Source organism: Mastomys coucha, unplaced genomic scaffold, assembly GCF_008632895.1.
Source record: "Mastomys coucha isolate ucsf_1 unplaced genomic scaffold, UCSF_Mcou_1 pScaffold12, whole genome shotgun sequence".
In the NCBI taxonomy this organism is placed as follows: domain Eukaryota; kingdom Metazoa; phylum Chordata; class Mammalia; order Rodentia; family Muridae; genus Mastomys; species Mastomys coucha.
In genome coordinates this window covers 40,666,767-40,688,428 of record NW_022196894.1, presented here as the reverse complement: position 1 = coordinate 40,688,428, position 21,662 = coordinate 40,666,767, and the positions used below count along the sequence as shown (strand labels likewise).

At 35.7% G+C, this 21,662-nt stretch overlaps 1 protein-coding gene across 14 annotated transcripts in view; it reads right to left on the bottom strand.

Moving 5' to 3' along the window:
• Positions 1–21,662, bottom strand: part of Zbtb20 (zinc finger and BTB domain containing 20) — a 737,287-nt gene that overhangs the window by 700,403 nt on the left and 15,222 nt on the right. For 10 of the 14 annotated variants that reach the window (XM_031363894.1, XM_031363898.1, XM_031363900.1 and 7 more), the window contains exon 1: positions 2,956–3,873. The exons of 2 other annotated variants lie outside the window; for them this stretch is intronic. The gene's annotated coding sequence lies outside the window, so the exon portion shown is untranslated. Of the gene's footprint in view, positions 1–2,955; positions 3,876–21,662 lie in introns of those variants that run through there. 2 more of the 14 variants (XM_031363926.1, XM_031363927.1) reach the window with 1 other exon arrangement.

Below are 21,662 nucleotides of genomic sequence, written 5' to 3'. Positions count from 1 at the left end.
GACTAATCATTAAAATTCAAAAATAGATAAATAAACAGGAATGCCATTTATTTGTTAACATTTCAGGGAGAAAGTATGCAGCTGCTTTCCTTTTGATGAATATAGGCTTCTGCAGAAAAAAAAAAATATGAAGGAAAAGTATCTGCAATTTTTGAAGCCCTATTGAGTAAGATCCAGGAAATCATACATAGTCTTTCTATTAAAAATAATCATACTGATTCGCCCTTCAGTTAAAAAAATTTTAGAGAGTTTAAACTGGCATGTGCTTAGCATTTGAATCACACTGTTTGGCATTCCACTGTTTGGGTGCTTTTCAAAGAGCCAAAGCTGATTTTCATCGGATAGGAGTTAAAAAGCACACACACGTCACTCAATTCCAAATTGTTTTAGCTACAGGGCATGGCAAAGCATGAAATAACTGCTTTACAGCACTTCCTCATGTGGGTGTGTTAGATAACTGTCTACTCTAACATTAAAATGAAACACACTGTGACCTGACCAGAGCTTCGGGACTTAAACAGGATGATGAGCCCACCATAACCAGCAAGGCTGGTTAATGAATTTTTCTGGCACTCTATAGCCCTCCTGTGACGCAAGCCTTTCAGCTTTCCAAATCCCTGTGCAGCAGAGGGCACTGGCTTTAAGTTTACTTATGCACATTTTACAATGTCCTGCAACATTTAGATTGTGACAGTTCATTCCAGAAAAGGGCAAGATTATTTTTCATCCTAAAAATATTTTCGATTTACTTAAGGCCAACCAAGAATTATAATGCAAAAGAAAACACATTCTAAAAATTAAAACCACCACAAAAATGACTAAAATTTTCCTTGCTTTTATCCTTTCTGGGAGGTAAAAAAATTTCCATTCTCTTTTGGAGTTATAGCATTTGGTGTTTACTTGTGGTTAATGTAAAAACACAATGTGAAATATTTAAAATTCTATCAGCAATGCATCTATGATTCTTTGATCCATACAAATATGAATTATGTACATAAACACACATAATTTCCACAAAATACACATGCACAAAAAAAGAGATTGATCAAACAATCTGTGAAAGATTTCTTTTATCTAAAAAAGCATCTTAGATAATTCATCAAGAGATAATACTAAAAAAAAAAAAATAGGTGTGTGACACAGACACTCTTCTTCTGACCTATTAGTTCTGAAACAACCTTTTGGATCACAGTCAGAAATGGGAAACATTCTATTCAAAACACCAGCTATGCGCAGTGTTAGCACACATTTCCTAAAGCCTCCCTCAAACATAACTTGGACCTTTGATTAAAAAAAAAAAATCTCTGGAAGGGCCTGAGTGCATGCACTTCAGGTCTGCATGCTCTTGGTCAGGGCTGGCCTTCCCAGATGAAAAGACAGGGGAGGAAAAAACCTAAATTAAAAGTCTAAGAATATTTTTTTAAAAGAAGGGGTAAAGAAGACGTTTAGTAGCAAAAGTTCACTACCCTCCCATAATAATGGATTTTGAATCAACGCTTTCCTAGGTTTGAACTTTGAGAGAGTGTTGTGGAGTCTGCTCTTGTGTCCCAGGTGGGTTAAGAATATTGCTTTATGGACTTCTTTGTGTTGTCAGAGAGGCCTAATGGAATTAACAGGGGAAAGTCTGCTACTTATAGTAAATAAATAATGTATTACAAAAAGGTGATTGTTATTATCAAAGATCTCTACAGATAAGCATTCATTTCCTATCACTGCTCCTGTATATTCTGAAAACATTTATGTGCCTCACTGTCTGACTTAATTTTTATCAGATGAATTAAAAGTTTTACTTTCGTACAAATATAAACAAAAGTCTATCTAAAAGTATACTTCAAATCCACCTTATTTAACTACTCCTTGAAATTTTGAAAAAGCACTATTCTAGAAAATTCCTCGACAATGCAAGCTAGTTTCAAGCATAACTTTTTTCCACCATGAAAAGAAAAAATAAAAAGAAAAACCTCAAATACATATTTCTAATAACAAATACATTATTTATGGACTCAAATATGTTAAGGGAATACTTACAGTTGTTGCATAAAATGGCCTGATACACTCCATAGTTTCCACTTTGTTAAAAAAAAAAAATTTTAAAGGCCAGCCTCCACTCATCCCTCCCCAAGCATAAACAAGCAGTAACATACTAAAAGGAAACTGTCCCAGGATAAAAACTTCTTGTTAAGAAAGTTTGTATTCTTACTAACCACATTATTACCCATATAAATGCAACAATCTATCTGTAAAATAGAAAGTTAGAAAATAGCCACAATTTCTTTGAAACTATAACCCCCTGATGCACTATTTCTAAATATGTACTAGCAAAAAAAATAGTTACTTGATTCTTGCCCACCCTCGGGGGCTACCCCTCACCTTATGTCCAATGTCATCAAATAAACATGCTGGCGTAAAGTAAATGCAACCTGCTTTAAGGATTTCTACTGTAAATATGGACTTTAAACTTCAATGTAAAACAAAGAACAAGAGTCTCATTTTGGTTGTACCCACACTGGCACTGCAGCTAAAACTCACTGGCAAACAACTAACAAAATCCAGTTAGCAATAAATAAGGACAACATGATATATAGACAGACAGATGGAATTGCATAAACAGACGAGAAAAGCAAAGAGACAAACATACGGAGGAGTTTGTTTTAAAAGAGTGAAAGATTCTGATTTACTCATTACTTTAGTAAGAAAAATAGGTTTGTTTGTAATTATTTTTAAACTAATAAAACTGAATCACAAGGTCACACCCTTAAGTAATTAAGAAAATTAGTAGAGGGTAGGCCTCCTATAGATGTTCCAAATTTCAAGCTAGCATTAGCTCTGTCAAATTTAAATACAGAAATTAAAATTCAGGAAAGAAAGCCTAAAAGCACTGTGGAGTAAATAAGATGATAAATACAGGGGGACTGAGGAGGCAGGGTTGTTTTTATGAAAGTTGTCTGCCCCTACCTTCTTCCCCAGCGCTGAGTTTCTCTTCTCATAATCGGTGTCTCCCTGGAAGTACAGTGTGAGTGGTAATGACTGCCTGCCTCCCTAATGAGTCCATTTTCCTGCTCTTGATGTTGTGTATATACACACACTGCAACCTACCTTACAAACCACAGAGACGGGAAGAGAGAGAGAGAGAGCAAGAGTGAGGGAGGGAAAGGGGGGGCAGAGAGAGAGAGTAAGACAGAGACAGAGCAAGCAAGCCAGTGAGAGAGAAAGAGAAGGAGAGAGAGAAAGAAAAACAGAAACAGAGAGAGAGAAAGGCACAGACAAAGCCCTCCTACCAGACAGCAGACAGCCCTCCTTCCCCTATCCAGGAAAATGCAACTCGTCTAATGCAGCAACAGGTTCAGTATTGCCAGACTAACAGAGTGAAAAAGGTATATTCTCTATAGCTTTACTGCTTGCAAATAAACAGTTTAAGAGCAGCTGGCTCCACCTTCTTTATTTATGCTCCATTATGAGGAATGTATTGTTTCAGCTCTGGCACACAGTGCGTGTGTAATTATCATAAATACATTTTTGCATATTAGCAGGAAATAAGGAATTACATAGCTTATTTGTGCAATCTTTCAAATTTATTTTTTGAATGTGAGAAAAATGTCAACAAATCTGATCTGACAAAAGCCTAGTAATGATTTTAAAGTCAGAGCAGTCTTAAAGGAGACTGTAAGAAACAGACTCCATACAATAGGAAAACTGATCTCAGACAAACTGATAACTGCAAAGACAAAATAACTGTTCAATAAATAAACCAAGACCATAAACAAAACTATAAGACAAAAACAGAATTAAGTTTAATTAACTTGCTAATAGGCTAGTACCCTAGAAAAAAGCAGACTGGTTTCTTGTTTGAAGCATCCAGCTACACAAACACCACAATGCAATGCAATCTGTATGAACAGGTGCAATGAATTTAATACAAAGTATACCAGAGAAATAAACCCATTAGGAGTTACCATTCAAGCAAGACAAAGTCCCATACAATATGGATCTGAAACTACAGTAAATAACCTTTCATCTTTTATTATAAATAAAAACTAAAACTGGTGCTTTTAAATAAACCTTCCTTGAAAGAAAAAAATGAAACTCTGTATACTATAGCTTTAACCAAATTTTCACTTGCACTAGCTCCAGGAAAATAGTGCTAATTATATTACTGGTCCCACCACATGCTCCTCATAGCCTTTGCTAACTCCCAGACGCCTTTGCTAAAGTGGTGATATATTTTCAGCTGTGGGATGATGAACATCAGAAAATAGAACTGGCTGCAAGTTCCTTGTTTTTTTCAAAACAACTCCTGATGCACCAAATTATATCTGAGTATTGTATCTGTGTAGATACCCATCTTCCTTAATATTGTTCTATACAGTTTGACTATATAATTTGTGTGCATTTCTTAATTTAAAAATTTAAAAATGTGTGCAATTTTAAATTGTGTGCAATTAAAAATATTAAAATAGAGTAAATTTTCCTAAAGGAATCACACACACACAATGAAAGGTAAGAGCATGCATTTGACTTATTCCAAGGCTATATTTTGATACCAATAACCTTAAATATATTATCTGTAAAACCATCCTTTTATATGGCTTAGTGTATTACTGTACTACAAAATTCAAAATGTATTCCTTTACATAACCAAAATAACTTTACCATGCTAGGTGGGGGGGATATATAGATCAGTTAGCAGAGTGCTTGCCTAGCATGCACGAAGGCCTAGATTCAGTCCCCAGCATTTCCTAAAACTGGGCATAGTGTCTTATCCTTATAATCCCACGTTTAGAGGAAGTGGAGACAGATGAAGCAGAAGTTACAGTTATCCTTAGCAACATACTAAGTTCGCAGTCAGCCTATATATATATCAACATACATCTTGCCCCTTGCTGCTCTATCTGATTAATTCCATGTTTATCGTAACGCTATAATATAATCAACACACTGTGACTCTTGAAAAATAAATAAATTATCAATGGTGGAAAAAAGTAGAGAAGCTGGGAAACAGATTCACATGAACTTAGTCAACTAACTGTTAACAAAACTGCGACACACATAGCACAGGAACAACACAGCATGAAAAGTCCTAGACGACAACCCGAAATTCTGGCAAAAGTACCTGTACAATGCAACACTCTAGGACTCCAAAACTGCAGAAATAAATCACAAAAGAACTATTTCGTAGACTGAACTTCATTAAAATCACTTTTTTTTGTATGTGTAGAATAATGAAAAAGTAATAGTAAAACAAGCCATAGAAAACTAGGAAATATTTACAGAAGACAAATCTTATAATATATACTCATCTAAGATATGAAAGTATGTATTCAACTCAAACAAGCAACAGAATGTAAAAGATGGGCAAAGAGCTTAACAGTCACCTCATTGAAAAGGAAAACCAAAGGCAAATAAGCAAATAAAAACATGGATGTCATGTGTCTTCAAAGCACTGCAAAGCAAAACAATAAGATATCACTGCACACTCATGCAGTCAAAACCCAAGGCACTGACGATACCAAATGCTTGCTAGTGGGAATATGGAGCAACCTGAATGCTCCTTCACTGATGGCAACAATAGAAAATAATACATCTGCTTGACAGTTTCTTGCAAATCTATTTTTTAAAACATCCTCAACAGAGCGTTCTACAGGAACTATAGTCATAATTCCCCAAACTTGAAAATAATCAAAATGTTCTTTATTAGATAAATGGACAGTCTGTTGTATATTAAGACAACGGAATGTTTTCCAGTACTAAAAATAAAGAAGCCATGAAATGTTTTGGAGGAAATTTTTATATGATTCCACTATATGACATCCTAGAAAACATAATTGTAAATAAGAATTCGGAGTCGTGGTGAAAATGAGATGAATAAATGAAAAACAGAGGACAGTCAGGGCTTAAAATTACCTTCAGTGTGGCCTGAATGGGACCAGATAGTACTTTTGTTCAAATCCATAGAATGCACAACATTAAGGGTGAACCTATAGACAAATGTAGAGACTGGATTTTTTTTTTTTTTTTACAAGACAGGGTTTCTCTGTATAGCCGTAGCTATCCTGGAACTCACTCTGGTTGGCCTCGAACTCAGAAATCCACCTGCCTCTGCCTCCCAAGTGCTGGGATTAAGGCATGTGCCACCACCGCCCAGCTAGAGACTGGATTTTGAGTGGTAATAATTTGACAGAGTAAATCAATGGTTACATTACTGACACAGTGAGGGAGGGTACAAATGAAGGCATGAGAGTAAAGGGCACATTTAAAAATCTGATAACTTCTTTTCAATTCTCTATAAGCCCAGGAGTCTTTTAAATAATAAGAAAAACTATTGGGGCTAGAGAGATGGCTCAGCAGTTAAGAATGTGTACTGCTCTTGCAGGGAATCAGAATTCAGTGCTCCACAGCCTGCACCCATATGAGACAGCTCACACATGCTTGTTAACTCCAGCTCTAGAAAGACCCTGTGCCTCTGACCTTTCCACAGCCACCACTGCTCACATGCACACACTCTACACACACACATACACATGGTTAGAAATAAATAGAAAGCCTCTAAAACGCATTGCTTCTGGAGCAAGCACAATGATTCAATGTATAAAGGTACTTACAAGTGCCAACTTGAAAATCTAAATTCAATTATTAGAACCCATAGTAGGAGAGAATCAATTCCCAAAGAATGTCCTTTGATTTCCAGACTTGCACCATCATAACCCAATAGCAACATACTCATTCACACACACACACACACACACACTAATAACAACTAAAATAAATATTGTTTTCTAGACCCAGAATTGCTGCTAATTTTTGCATATACTGAAAAGTCATATAACTATTCACAGTTTAGGTTTCTTTCATATAATAAAAATTAAATTTAAAGAAAATAATTGGATTTGAACTGACAATTATTGTGACAGCCAGTGCTTAATTGTTCACTATGTATAAGAAACTGTTCTAAGTCATTTTCATTTATTAACTCATTAAATCTTAATAATGACCCTATGAGGTAAGAACTGTTTTTAGGCTATATTTTCAAGATGAAGAAACAAGAAGATTAAGTAATTGTCTGAGATCACATAATTTAGCAGTAATGGGATTTGAATCTAGCCTGTCTGGTTAGATCTCATGGTTTAATTCTTATACTTCAATGCTTCCAAATATCTTATGATTGCTAAAGCCTCACCCAGCCATAAGATTCTGTGCTTGTGGTTTAAGTCAATATACCATGCCCTGTATATTAATACAGCACAAGTAAAAGTTCAACACCTGGAGTTCTCAGTACATGTAGTTTATGGGTATAGCAAGTCTAAAATACCTTCTGTCAAGTATTCTTGAATATTGTGTAATGACAGATCCATGGTAAAGTACTTGCAGACATGTGAGAACCTGAGCTCAAATCCTCAGAACTCACGTCAATTTTGTAATCCCAGCGTTCCTAAGGTGAGATGTAGGCATAGGAGAATCCCTAGGTACCAAAAACTAGCTAGACTCCTATACACAGCAGCAAACATCAAGACATTGCCTCAGGAAGATGAAAGGCTGGAAGATGAAGCCCAAGACCCAAGATTAGCCTCTGGGTGGCATACTTTGCAATGTGGCATGATCATGCCTACACACACACACAAATCATTCATGTACATGTGTATATGTGTGTGTGTGTGTATGTGTGTATACATCATACACAAAAAGATTTTTTAAAAAGTATAGTTTAACAATAATAATGCAATCAAGTATTTAAAAAATTAAATAAATACGTAAAATACAATAGAGTATTTCCAACTTTCTGTTGTTGTGAGAAGGGACTAGAAATGCAACAGTCAATTGTTAAGAATTTTAAGAACAAGCCGGGCAGTGGTGGAACATGCCTTTAATCCCAGCACTTGGGAGGCAGAGGCAGGCAGATTTCTGAGTTCGAAGCCAGCCTGGTCTACAGAGTGAGTTCCAGGACAGCCAGGGCTACACAGAGAAACCCTGCCTCGAAAAAAAAAAAAAAAGAAAGAAAGAAAAAAGAAGAATTTTAAGAACAATAAATAGATACGTGTATGTTATGTGTTTTATATAATCTGTTTCAACTGTGAATTATTTGGATATATTCAAATTTTTCATAGTTTTGACTTACTCATAAATAAAAAATTTATCCTTGCACTGATCTTTACTATGCACTGGAGATAAAACAATTTGAAAACATTGATACACAGTTCCTGTCCTTGAAGGACATAGAACAGAAGAGGATGGACAGACAAACAGCCCAGTGAATAAACCAAATCCCACTGGCTAAACTGGTATTTTATAATAGTCCCTTAAGCCCCTCAAGAAGCTAAACACAAGTCTATAAATGTCTAAAGTTAAAATATCAAAGTATATGTGCATATACTTGTAGGGAAGGGGTAGGTTCTGAGATTAGAATTAGAGTTTGCTTTCATACAATGACCTCTATAAACACACTGCATATAGTTTATTTCCCAAAATCTCTAGTGAATTCTTTAAATACATAACACACATACATAAGGGAGTGTGGAAATTAGAGGTAAATACTGCCCTACTGTATTAAATTCCATTGTTTTCAATTACATGCATCTCGATCAGTGTTAATAATGACTTCAAAGAATGTGCAGATTTTTTAATTCTTCAAAAGCAAAGAAAGCTTAATTTCAAAGGCACTCACCAATATCCCAAGTCATACTCTTCCTGAGCTCAGGTATCATTAATGTTTTAAGACTATCTCTAAGATTCCCAAAGATACCTTATTCTTCTACTAAGAAGAGGAGGAGAAAAATTATAGCCATGTTGCAGCAATGGAAAGTTTCGGAAGCCTGAGGAAAAGGGTAGAAAAGCCATGTTTAGGAACTGTCAGACAAAATGGTTAATTGCTACACTAAACGGGAAGACTTTGTCACTGAAGCCACCGTCATCAAGTTAATTCTATGTGTCCTAATTAGATAATAATTCTTAATTTTGGTCATCTAACTAAAATTGCATCCCATTACTCCCAAGAAAGATGAAAAGAGACTGTAGATAAGTCAGAGTGTTCCAATACTGCCAAACAGTACAATCTTTATATGGAAAAAGGGAAATATATAATATCAATTATAATCAACAAATATTTAAGTCTAAAACTAAAGGCATCAAGTGCAATGTGTGTAACTGGGAATGCCTCTGTTATGGCTAGTTGGAGCACTGGAGAATTCTTATGCCCCTTTCCTCCATTAGACTGAGACCTGTACACATAGCAGATCACTCATTCACTTCTCTGGCCTGGCAGAGAATGTAGTGCAGCTGATACATAGTTGAAAAGATACGCACTTTTCTTGAATGAGGACATGTGTACATGAAGGCTTAAACAAAACAATGGTACACAGGTTTCACAAACAGTGAAATTAAAGACATGAACAATTAATTAAAGACATGAACAATTCTTAAGGATGACTGAAACAACCTGTGAGTACTAGTTAAAAATTTACTAATTCACACATAGCTTATTCTTATTTTAAGATCTTTTAGACAGACAATAAAATGCTGAATAAAAAAGATATTCTCCTCTAATACATTTTAAACATTTGTTTACAATTGTGTGTGTGTGTCTGTCTGTCTGTCAAACACATGTGCCTCAGTATGTTCAAGGGAAGGTCAAAGGACAACTTGAGGAATAGGCTCTTCCCCATGAGCCCTCAGTTACTGAACACAGTCTGTCACTGGAAGCAAGGGCCCTAAACTACTCACCCATCTCAAGGACCTCTGGAAGACTGAAAATCACATCCTGAGTAAGTTCAGCCCACATTCACATTTGCTTTAGCTATTATGTTTTGTCTTCATATATAAAAAACGTCCAAGTAAAAGCTGAAGTAGGTCTTTATATAGGAATGAAACTATCCTACCCAAGGAAAACACCTTGAAAGCTAGATGGTTGGAGTACATCTTGTATAACCTTCTTGTGGGAGTAAACCACACTAAGTAAGGAAGAAGCAACAATGTGAAAGTAGGAAACATGAGAAGGAGGAGGAAGAAAAGAGAAAGCAATGAGAAATTCCCACTTGGAAGGGGAAATTTTTTTTCTCAAGTGAAGCCTAATCTAGAATTCGAAGAGTATTTTTGCAATGCAAATGTCTCTCTCCTCTACAAACTTCTAGCAAAGTCTGGATGGTGTCTACAATCTTACATAGTAGTATAATGAAGTCCAAAAGAATCAAAAGAGAAGTCAATTCCCACACTCACGCACATACTAAAAGTTTTGCAATATGGATGGTTCTCCCTCAAGACTTTCAGGAGTAACTACTGGAGTGAACAATGGCTAGGAAATAGTAAATCTTGAGTAAAAGAAATCAAAAGTACCTTTAATGTACCATGACTCATGTATGGAAATGAGTCAACCTCCCTTTCTCAAAGCAAGACAAAGCAGACCATGGAGGACAATAACTACAGAGATAAATGCTAAATTACAGCACTGCAAGTTTACTTTAAATGATATGACTACCTTCATAAAATGAAGGGAATAAAGTACTTTCATTACAAAAACCAGTGGAAATGCTGACTTAATGTAATAAAAAACATACTACGTTCATTTGCAATAATATCTACCTAGGTCTAGAAAATTCTTTTTTTTTAAAAGATTTATTTATTTATTTTTATGTATATGAGTACACTGTAGCTGTGCAGATGGCTGTGAGCCATCATGTGGCTGCTGGAAATTAAACTCAGGACGGCCCTGCTCCCTCTGGCCCTGCTCCCTCCGGCCCGCTCACTCCAGCATAATTCACTGTAGCTGTCTTCAGGCGCACCAGAAGAGGTGTCAGATCTCATTATGGGTGGTTGTGAGCCACCGTGTGGTTGCTGGGATCTGAACTCAGGACCATCGGAAGAGCAGTCAGTGTTCTTACCCACTGAGCCATCTCGCCAGCCCCTAGAAAACTCTTTTAAACATACGAACTGAATGAACTCTTTTTGCTCCCTGCTTATTCCACCCTACACAACAATCTAGGACAAAGCCAGCAGCTAGCTGATCGTTAATGTTTTAAGACATATATAATTTATTCATATATACAGCATATATTAAATATACCAGAAAAGTACAGCAGTGCACTTACTAGGAAAAATGAATCCCACATAAAGACATGAAAGAAATCTTAACTCAAGAGTTTCTGATATCCACTTCTAGAATAAATGTTATCACTGCTATATGCTTTAGACCTATAATTAGTGTTACATGCACTATCTCATTTAGTCTCTCCAAGAGCAAAAGTCGTATCAGTCCCCATCTTAGAGGTAAGAAAATGAAGTCTCAAAGGAAGAAAAAGAAGAAAAGAGGGAGAGGAGGGATTAATCTGTATTAAAAGGGCTTGAAAAATCATTCCAAAAGTTTTCTCAAACAGCAACTATAAAGATTACAAAGACATTTATAGAACAAGAATAGTCACAATGGGGAAAGGATTTGAAAGTAGGCATGTTCCCTAGATAGTTTCAATACTTGTTCTTTCTTGTATGTGTGTGAGGAAGAGCTTACTAAATTTCTCAAGGTTAAATTTACAGAAAGCATAATAAAAAGCCATATATTACAAGAATAACTTCAAAGGGCTGGAGAGACAGTTCAGTGGTCCAGAGCACTGGATGCACTTCCAGAAGACCCAAGACTAAACCCCAGCACCCAAGTCTATCATCTGAAACTTTTTTTTTTTTCAAGACAGGGTTTCTCTGTATAGCCCTGGCTACAGAGCCCTATCCTGGAACTCACTCTGTAGACCAGGCTGGCCTCAAACTCAAGAAATCCGCCTGCCTCTGCCTCCCAAGTGCTGGGATTAAAGGCGTGCACCACCAACTCCCAGCTTCATCTGAAACTCTTATTCCAGGATATCTGATGCCCTTTTCTGGCCTACAAGAGCACCAGGCACACAGACAAATAGAAGCAAAACGCCTATAAACATAAAGTAAGATATTCTTAAAAATACATACATAAACTTCCAAAGACTGACAGTATAGCTTAGTGGTACAAGGACAGAGAGAGGTGGGTGGGGAGAAGACAGAAAGACAGACACTTTCAAATCAAACACCATGAGCCACCTTCCAGAATTGGAAACACAGTGAAAACCTGACTAGCAATTATGAAGCCAGCTATTAACAGAGTCAGCATGATAGCAACCTGGTAAGTTCTCTGAAGCAACAGGCCAGTGTAATGATCCAAATGAGAAAAACAATATTTGTTGTTGTTGATGATGTTTGTGTCACAAAATTCAGTCAATTCTGACAGTTATGAACTTATAGTCACAGCTTTTAAAAAATTTATGGTAATATGAAATGTTTTTATAGAGTAATCTAAAGAAGGCTTGATCATTAACAACGAATATAGAACAATTATGAAATGTTTAGAAATATCAAATATTGTTACATGATTCTTATCAAAATATGAAATTATACTGTTAAATTTTAATTATGATGGGTATCCCAAAATCACCACTTTCTTAGTTTTAAGTACCTTCTCAATTAATCTCTCAGTTAGGAGTATTCTGTACAAAACAAATTCTATGCCTTACTAAATATCCATAAATTTGGACTTATTAATTTAAATGAGATAGGTTTTAGTTCGAACTAATGACTTTAGTTGGACTTTCTACATTGTAAAGAGTACTCCGTCCTCTTAAACTTGTGCCAAATAACACTAAGCAAGTGCTAGGCACTGTGACAAGCAGTGTGAGCAGCCAATAATAAAGGAAAAGAACACTGCTGGTAATGAAATCTGGAATCATTATGACATCATGAAGGAGATCATTATGACGTTAATTTATAAGCTGAATGATCTAGGACTCTAGAATACATAAGCCTCTTACAATGTCATATGTAAAGTTATAAAACAGTGATAAACAGTTAACCAAGTTACCATCTTAATGAGACTCACATGACTTTTGCCTAACACTCAAAATTCCCATCCAAGTATCCCTCCACCAATAAATGCCACTGTCTCAGTATTTTACTCAACAATTGATTTGTGCTTTAGCAGTTTTAGCTGGTGCTTACAATAAGATAATACCCATTATAAAACATCTGATTTTATTTAAACATTACCTAATTAAGTCTGTTTTTCCCATTTGCTATATTTTAGCTATTGCTACTGTTACCTTTTAAAATGTATTGTTTGTGTGTGTGTGTGTGCATGCACATGTATACTCATATACCACAGTGTACATGTAGAAATAAAAAAACAACTTGTGAGAACCAATTTTCTTTCTACCATATTGGCCAGAGAATGAACTCAGATGGTCAGACTCAGCAGCAAGCAATTTACCTACTGAGTCATCTTGCCGATTTTAAAGTTATCGAAATAAATATATCAAAATAATACATCAATTTTCGGCAGTCTGAGTGACAGTCAAAATGTTTACAGCTGATAAGTCATGAGCAATATGTACAGCTGGTGAGTCAAATCAGTAAGAAATGTTACTGTGACTAAGAGCAATGAAACTGTTGCTGGCTGTAAGTAAATAAGGGATGTAATATCATGTAGTTCCTGATCAACTCTAGCTTTCAGTAACAAACCAAAATTCATATTTAAAACCAAAGTGGTAAAAACTGAACCAGCATGTAATTTCACCAGTGAGTTACCTCTACTATACTTGGGAGCAATCAATTCTCCAATTTTAAAAACAGTAACCTTACCTGTAAAATTATTTTAAACTTTCAGTAATTACCTACAATTAGATTCTGCTAAGATTTTTTTCATACTTTGTAAAATATTTCCTACTAGTTTTAAAGCTAAGTTTTAGCTCCATGGCATCTTAGACAGAGCACTGTGAATGTTAATGACTTAAATTTATTAGCTAGAATTATTTGCTTATGGATGGATGGGTCTGGTTTCCCTTAATGACCTTGAAAACTACATTTCCCAGAGTGCTTTGTAAGAATGAGCCCTGCTGACATACTACTAAAGAGAAATTATTTTTTCTTATTTGCTTTCTTGGCACTGGTAGTCTCAACAATGGTACTGGATCTGCCTCTACAACACAGAACTCTTAGGAGGTAGCTTTCAGGGCTGCTAGTGATGGCAGCAATGGGAGTAGCATTGTAGACCAGCAACACCCATACATGACTGCAAAGTCCAGCCCACTTGGCACATAACAGAAATCTGGGTTCCTAGGCTCTTCAGACTCACTAGGGGTGCACATGTTGTTGAAAACCAGAACTGGTAAATTGTGGGTGGCTACATCCTTGTCTTGTTTTAGCTGAAGACATTCGTGCTAAGTAAAAGTACCACCTTTTTGGTGAGTTTCCTTGATTTTGTTGTTTGTTTGCTTGTTTATTTTCCCATTGAACCTAAAGCTCATTGACTCTGTCTGGCTTGCTGTCCTCAAGGTTGACAGATCCACCTCTTCACTCCCCAGCTGTCTTGCACAGTTTTTGTACACGAGCGCTGAGGGTCCAAACTCAGGTTAGCAACCCTGCAGCAGTCTAACTACTCAGCCATCTCCTCATCTCTCCAACAGACTAGCAACTGAATTCAATACTCTTCAGTCACTCCATTCTGAATTATTTAAATTGGTCTAATGGCATTGATTAATAGACGTCCAAACCCCAGTATACTCAGTTATTGATACATTTTACAAACATATACTACTATATTCTATACATTGTAGACTAGCAATAGGGCAGTACTATGCATTTAAATGAAAAAAATAGTAACAGATTTTTTAATTTGTCAATATTTTAGAAACATTTTCCTTCACTAAAACAATAAGCAGAAATTCGATTTAATAAATTGGGTCATCTGTTGCATGTTGGCTTAGTTCTACATATCATGAAGTCGTAATTAGAAAGGACGGTATCATGTGAAATTAACTGTAATCATTAGCATGGGAGAGGTTGTAGAGAAAGTTTCACAAACCAGCAGACCAAATGGAGGACGAGTGGCTTCAGCTGTGCTTACTAATTCACAATGCTCGGTTTCCAAGCACAGCCAACAATTATATGAAATACCTTGTTGAAGTAAGCTGATAAAGTTCTATCTTTCTTGATGTCATACTGTGACATGTGCTTCATACTGTGAGATGTAGTTCAGAAAAGTTTTAAACTTTTAAAACGTATTAAAGACTGCATTTGCAAGACTACAAAGTGAGTTATAAATTTATGTCCTAAATTTATAAAACTATGCAGATGCATTTTGTACAGATTTTTTAAAGCACAAAAACTAGTTTTGCAAGTATGGTAGTTTTGTCAACAAAATCTCATCATAATAAAAATAAATATTATCATTCAATATGAAATGCCATCTCTATACCATGGGTCTTTCAAATATCAATTACTTTCTTGCTCATCATTAGTGCCAATTCTTTTAAAAGTTGATCAAGTATATATCTTCCTAAAATGTATGACAGAAAGGACAGTAAGGACATTACAAACAGTACAGTCATCACAGAACATGTCATACTGTGAAAGAAAATTGCATAAGAGCCATAAGTTTAATAGTTTCTCCATTTTTTGCCACTGGATAACTGGTGCATCTGAAACTGGGCAAATGAAACTCATGGGCAGTCTCCATCTTCCCACAAGGCTTCACAGTGGCTCCACTAAAGTGTTACTTTATTTCCACTGTTCTTGATGTATTTTCTTCTATATGTAAAGCTTTAATATCAAGAACAAACAAACTATATTAATGACATCCTATAGCACTTAACTTTTTAAGTACAGTATCTTTGGAAAAAATAGCTTGTTTACAAATAAATCAATTCAGATCTCACGCTGAAACCTAACCCCAAAACACTTTTTATACTCATCAAATCTCTCTAATCCGTTAATTATATGAATATACTCATGAGTTTTCAAGAATGCATGATTTTACTGAGGATGCTTTATGCTTGCTGAGCAGTTACCTACAGCAGTTAGCACTAGAGTCCCTCATAAAATGCAGTCCTTATTCTTACTAAGACTTAGCCTGCAAATACCATCAGCTCAAGTGTTACAAACACTAGAACTTTCATTTAACTCTATCGTAACACTTCCACACCATGTAATTTGTATAAATTCCTCAATATGTTAAGAAACCTTTTCTATGCATCTTCTAACAACATCTGCTGACAAAATGTGATGCAGTTTGTTGTCAGGCTGGTTTCTACGCATTATTTCAGCCACAGTTGCTCTTAAGAACAATAGTTCAAAAGAATATTCAGTTTTCACTATTAAATTTTAAATGCCTGCTGGGCAGTGGTGGCGCACGCCTTTAATCCCAGCACTTGGGAGGCAGAGGCACGTGGATTTCTGAGTTCGAGGCCAGCCTGGTCTACAGAGTGAGTTCCTGGACAGCTGGGGCTACACAGAGAAACCCTGTCTCAAAAAAAAAAAAAATCTAAATGCCTGATGCACACACAACAGCTGTGGTGGCCTGCCATATACCTGCATAAGATCAAGACAGTTAAATTTCCACCACAGACTGGGAAGGGACACCCCAGACCTCACCCCACCTATGGAGTTATTGGCAGTTGACACCTGCTGAGGAAGAGTTAAGCAAGTTTCTTTGTGGGTGTGGCTACTAGTAGGTTAACCTTGGCACAGTGGATGATCCCACACTCATATACATGTGTGCGTTAATGGGACTGAGGCAGCTACTAATAACTTGACCAATAAATTAGAATCATGAGGTTTGGAGGGAGGCACATTGGTGATTCCGAAAGGAAGTAGAGGTTGGTATCTGGGGTGCGGAAGATCAAATAAATCCTACATGCTTGTGAAATGGCCAACAACTAAAAAGAACTATTATTTTAAAATTTTAAATGGCCCAGTATCATGTGTACCTTTGTGATTTGGATACTTCTGTTTTATTATTATTTAATATGCATGTGTGAACACACATGTACATGTGTGCATGTATGTGTGCCATGCAGTGTGTGGCTGGTCAAAGCAACTTTCAGGAGTTATGGTTCCTCCTATTCAGATGGTTCTGGGGATCAAATTCAGATCACTGGGCTCACATGGCAAGTGCTTTTGTCCATTGAGCCATCCAGTCTACCTTGCATACTTAAATGTTAATGTCTTACCAATGAAATGGTATTCTATCATCAGTAAAGAATACCTCAAGATAAACTATATATTTGTAGTGAAGTTCCAATTATTCAATAAAATAAATTCCCATGCCACAATCAGGATAATTTGTATAATTTACTATGCATGTAACAGATACTGACAGCATCAACTATATATTAAATATTAGTATATTTTAACCTTTTAAGTTTTTACAAATGAAAGTACACAAAAAAATTTTGATATATTTTCAAAGTCATCTACACTACCTTGCATATTTCCTAGATTACATGAACTCCAGTTTGTAGAGTACTATTCAAAAACATCTTTATTAGCTCCAATTTGAAAATTACATATAGGCTAGCCAGAAAAACATGATACTCACAGAATGCATCTATACATGAGGATAAGAATAGCTGTACTGCAGACTACATCCAATTTATAATGGGTGAACATTTGTTATAAATACATTAAGTGCAAGGCACTTTAAAAAACAGAGGTGACTAATTCCTGAGGACAGTATTGAGAAATAAAGCAGTTGTTGAGAATTATACGGATAAAGATCACTTGAGGAGTATTACAAGGAAATAAGAGATTAAATGTACAAAATTTAAAAATGTATTAGCCCAATTGGAGCTGCTACTTCCATGACTATCTCATTCACAAAACTTCATGTGACCAACAAGGCTTAACAAAGTACAAAGTTTTATAAGCACTGTGTTCTCAGTAATTGGTAGGGCTCGGAACAATTATATGGGTGCTACTATAACTTGTTGTTAAGCTACAAAAATTACAGGAACTAGATTACTGGCAGGAGTCAGCAATTCACTACACACACATCACAAAACACTGCACTGTTTTTCTCTGCACTCTATTATTCTTTGCAGGAAAAATTAACACTGTCCAGACCTTTTGAAAATGCAGCATCCCATGATTATTTATAAGACATGTGCTGTGTCTTTACTCAGACCTCAGACTTATCTGAACATTTCTTAAATATTTCCATAATGGCTTTTACTGAGATATTTTCTGTATAAGGTAGGGAATTCATCAACTGACCTAAAATCAATTGCCTATTCTAAAAAATTAAATGAAACATGTTATGAGGTCTACCATCTGTTTCATTAAAATTAAGAATTTTAATTTTGTGAACAATTATTTTACTTTTGAAATGCATGATAAGCCAGTAATACCCTTCATAGCACTCTCTTCCTGATAAGAAACCTGAGGTGGAGAAAAGCTAGCTTGTGGTGTATAATATTTAGTTTTGTGATCCTATCTGATCGTTCATGTTTTCCATCTGACTCATAGCACTTTCATAAGGAAAAGGTAGGCAGATCAACATGAACTGTTTGGAAAGAAAAAGGAATAATAATAAGTGTACGGTGTGATGGTATCTGACTGAGGACCTGAAAGATTAGCTTTCATCATTGTCATGATTATTCAGGCACACACACTCCATCCGCAGATACATGGGAAGCAGAGTAAATCTGCAAAAGCAAAACAGCCTGGATCCGACTTAAGCAGCCATACTTACTAGTTGTGAATAAAACAAGTTACCATTTTCTTTGAATTTTGGTTTCTTCATAATACTAAATGAGGATATATGGTATTTAATGCATGACAAAAGTCATTAAATAATAATCCTTTTTCTTCCTGATGCAGAAATTCCCACATTTTATTGTATTATGGACTTCTTCTAACTAGTAATGACTCACATCAATACTTTATAATTATCTAGCATGCCACAGCTTTTAAAGTTCTTCACAAAACTATTCCAGTTATATACAATATGGGCATGGGGTCACAGACTTGTCATCCCAGCATTTGGAAGGTGGAGACAGGAGAACTCAGGACTAGCCTGAGCTATATCCGATCACAAGATCAAAAATCTAAACCAAAAATTTTAAAACAATCTTTGAAATTAATTCTTACTAATAATTGTAATGCTATTTGCCACTATTTAATTTTATTTTTATTATATATTATGGGTGTGGTTACTTGTTCATACATGTTTATGTGCCACTTGCCTGGTGACTACGTAGGTCTCAAGAGGGCATCAGACCATCCTGGAGACAGAGTTATAAATGGCTATGAGTGGCATATGGGTGCTGGGAATCTAACCTGGGTCATCTGGAAGTGCTGCCATAAATCTTAACCACTTAGCCATCTCTCTAATCTGCCAATTTTTTTAATGAAAAAATTTAACTTAAGAGAAAACAATTTAAATAATATATATAAGATCTTCCAAATAAAGTTGTAAATCAAAAGTTGGTAAGTCATCTAAAACACTCATCATTCCATTAAACGTGCTGAACCATAAAAGTTCTTTAAAAGTCCTATGTGCTCAGTGGGTAAAAGTGCTGTCTACTATAGCTGACCACTAGTAGTGCACTTCTACACATGCACTGCAGCACACACAGTGCTGCACATGCACAGAGACCACTAACACACACACACACACACACACACACACACAAATAAATAAATAAATAAATAAATAAATAAATAAATAATAAAAAGTTAAATCCTAGCCAGAACAAAGAACTATATCTGAATACAACAAATATGACTAAAGTATTTACGTATTGTCCAAGTTTACTTTCTGTTGCTGAGATTGGAGAGAAGAGATTACAGTCTAAGACTGAAGAGAGCCAGGCAAGAACTCAAGGGAGGCCAGAGTTGAACCAGAAGCCATGAAAGATCGTTGCTTACTGAACTGCTCCCCATGGCTCACTCAGCCTGCTTTCTTATTCGACTCAAGACCACTCACCAATTGGTCACACCACAGTGGGCTTCATCTACACCCTTCAATCATGAATCACAAGAAAATGCTCCATAGACATGCCCACAGGTCAATCTGATGAAGACAATTCTGCAATGGAGGTTTCCCTTTCCAGGTGTCTCTAGATTGTATCAAATTGACAAAAACTAACCAATACATCTAGGCTTAAAGAAACATAAGAAAAAATTTGGAGGAAGTGGTTCCAAGTTCTAAGACTTTACTTGGTGCAAAATAGTATAACTGTCTCCAAAACAAGCAAAAAATGGACTTCCTTTAAAGATTTTAAAGACTAATTTCATCAAGTTTAAAAAGAAATCATTAGCCTGCCAAATTTCACTAAGTACCTGTATGAAGAACAATTTATACTATGTATTTTAAACATCAGTATAACCAAATCTACATTTATTTTTATGGCCCATGTACTCAATCTTTTATGTCCTTAAGAAAGTGTTCCACTTTTTAGGCACTGGAATTTTAAATTAGAATATAAAATAAATAATATCAAATTCTTTTTAAAAATATTTATAAAACTACATTTTTCCAGACCTTGGAGGATTCTTCTAAGCTTTTAGAATATATTTCAGTTTCTAGTCTAAAAGGTGAAGGCAGAGCCTATTGCAGTTGGTTACATAGCAAATATAAGTTTACCTAAAAAAATCTAGATTGAAAAGAAAATGTAAAAACAAACTACTCTCAACTATCTCAATTTTCATAATGAAAGGAAAGGTTAAAAACTTGCAGGTAGAGATAAAAGAGAAGAGGGCAGAGGACTTAAAAGTGAGATAACTAGTGAAGCCCAAATGAACTTTAAAGCATGCAATTTCATATGAAGACTTACTTCTCAGATTTGAGCTCTTAGTACTAACTTTTGCTTACAAATATGATAGATGCACACTAAATAGCTTCTCTGTATTTCCTAGAAAATATTACCAAGTCTCTTGCTCAAAAGTCTCGTATTTTATAAAGACTTAATTATTTATGTGTATGTGTCTGTACATGAGTATATGAATGTGCAAACAATGAGTATCAGACTGCCTGGACCTGTAGTCACAGGCTACTGTGAACTGCTCCTTGGGGGTGCTGGAAACCAAGCATGGTTCTCTGGAAGTGCTCTTAGCAGCCGAGTCATCACTCCAATCTTCACAACTCTCTTTTAAATGAAAAAAATAAATAAATCATCAATCAAAATTATTCCTTCCCACATTTCATGTAAATCAAGTCGAATTATTATTCAGCATAATCCTGTATTTTTGATCTTCTTAGTCTTCCATGAATTTTAATTCCATCAAAAGGCATCATCACCCTTCCATTCCTTTAGTTTTTCTGACTCTCCATAAAATCCAAGCTCCTTGTATCCAATGAGCACTATCCATTAACATTTCCTCTGTGTCAATCTTATCTATGCTTCTGACCACATTCCTAAAATAGCTACATCCTAGTTAATATATGTCTATATAATATATATCACTGCTCTTGTATTAAATATATCTCTAATACATTATTTTATTAAGTACCTGAATGTCCACTGATCCCCATTCCCTCCTCATCCTAATCTTAACCACAGGACTGTGTTTGCGAAGCTAGATCACTTACAAAATACTGCTTACCCTCCAGGTTCTGCCTCCTCTGATTTCCAAGTGTAAACACTTACCTACTCTTGAATTAATCAATCAAAGGGTCAAAACTTAGTAATGTATCTTCCCACTCCAATCACTGAAAGCAGGCATGACTCCCCTAAGTCCGATCACTGTTCCATTCTGAACAGTCTGCATTATGTGGTAGTTCTGTTCTTCACAGCATCATACTCTTCTCTCTGTGGCATCTAGTCCAGGTTAGTGTGAAGGCTTTCCCTCTACTTCCTCACATTCCCATCCCCTAAGACTCCTAACAAGTA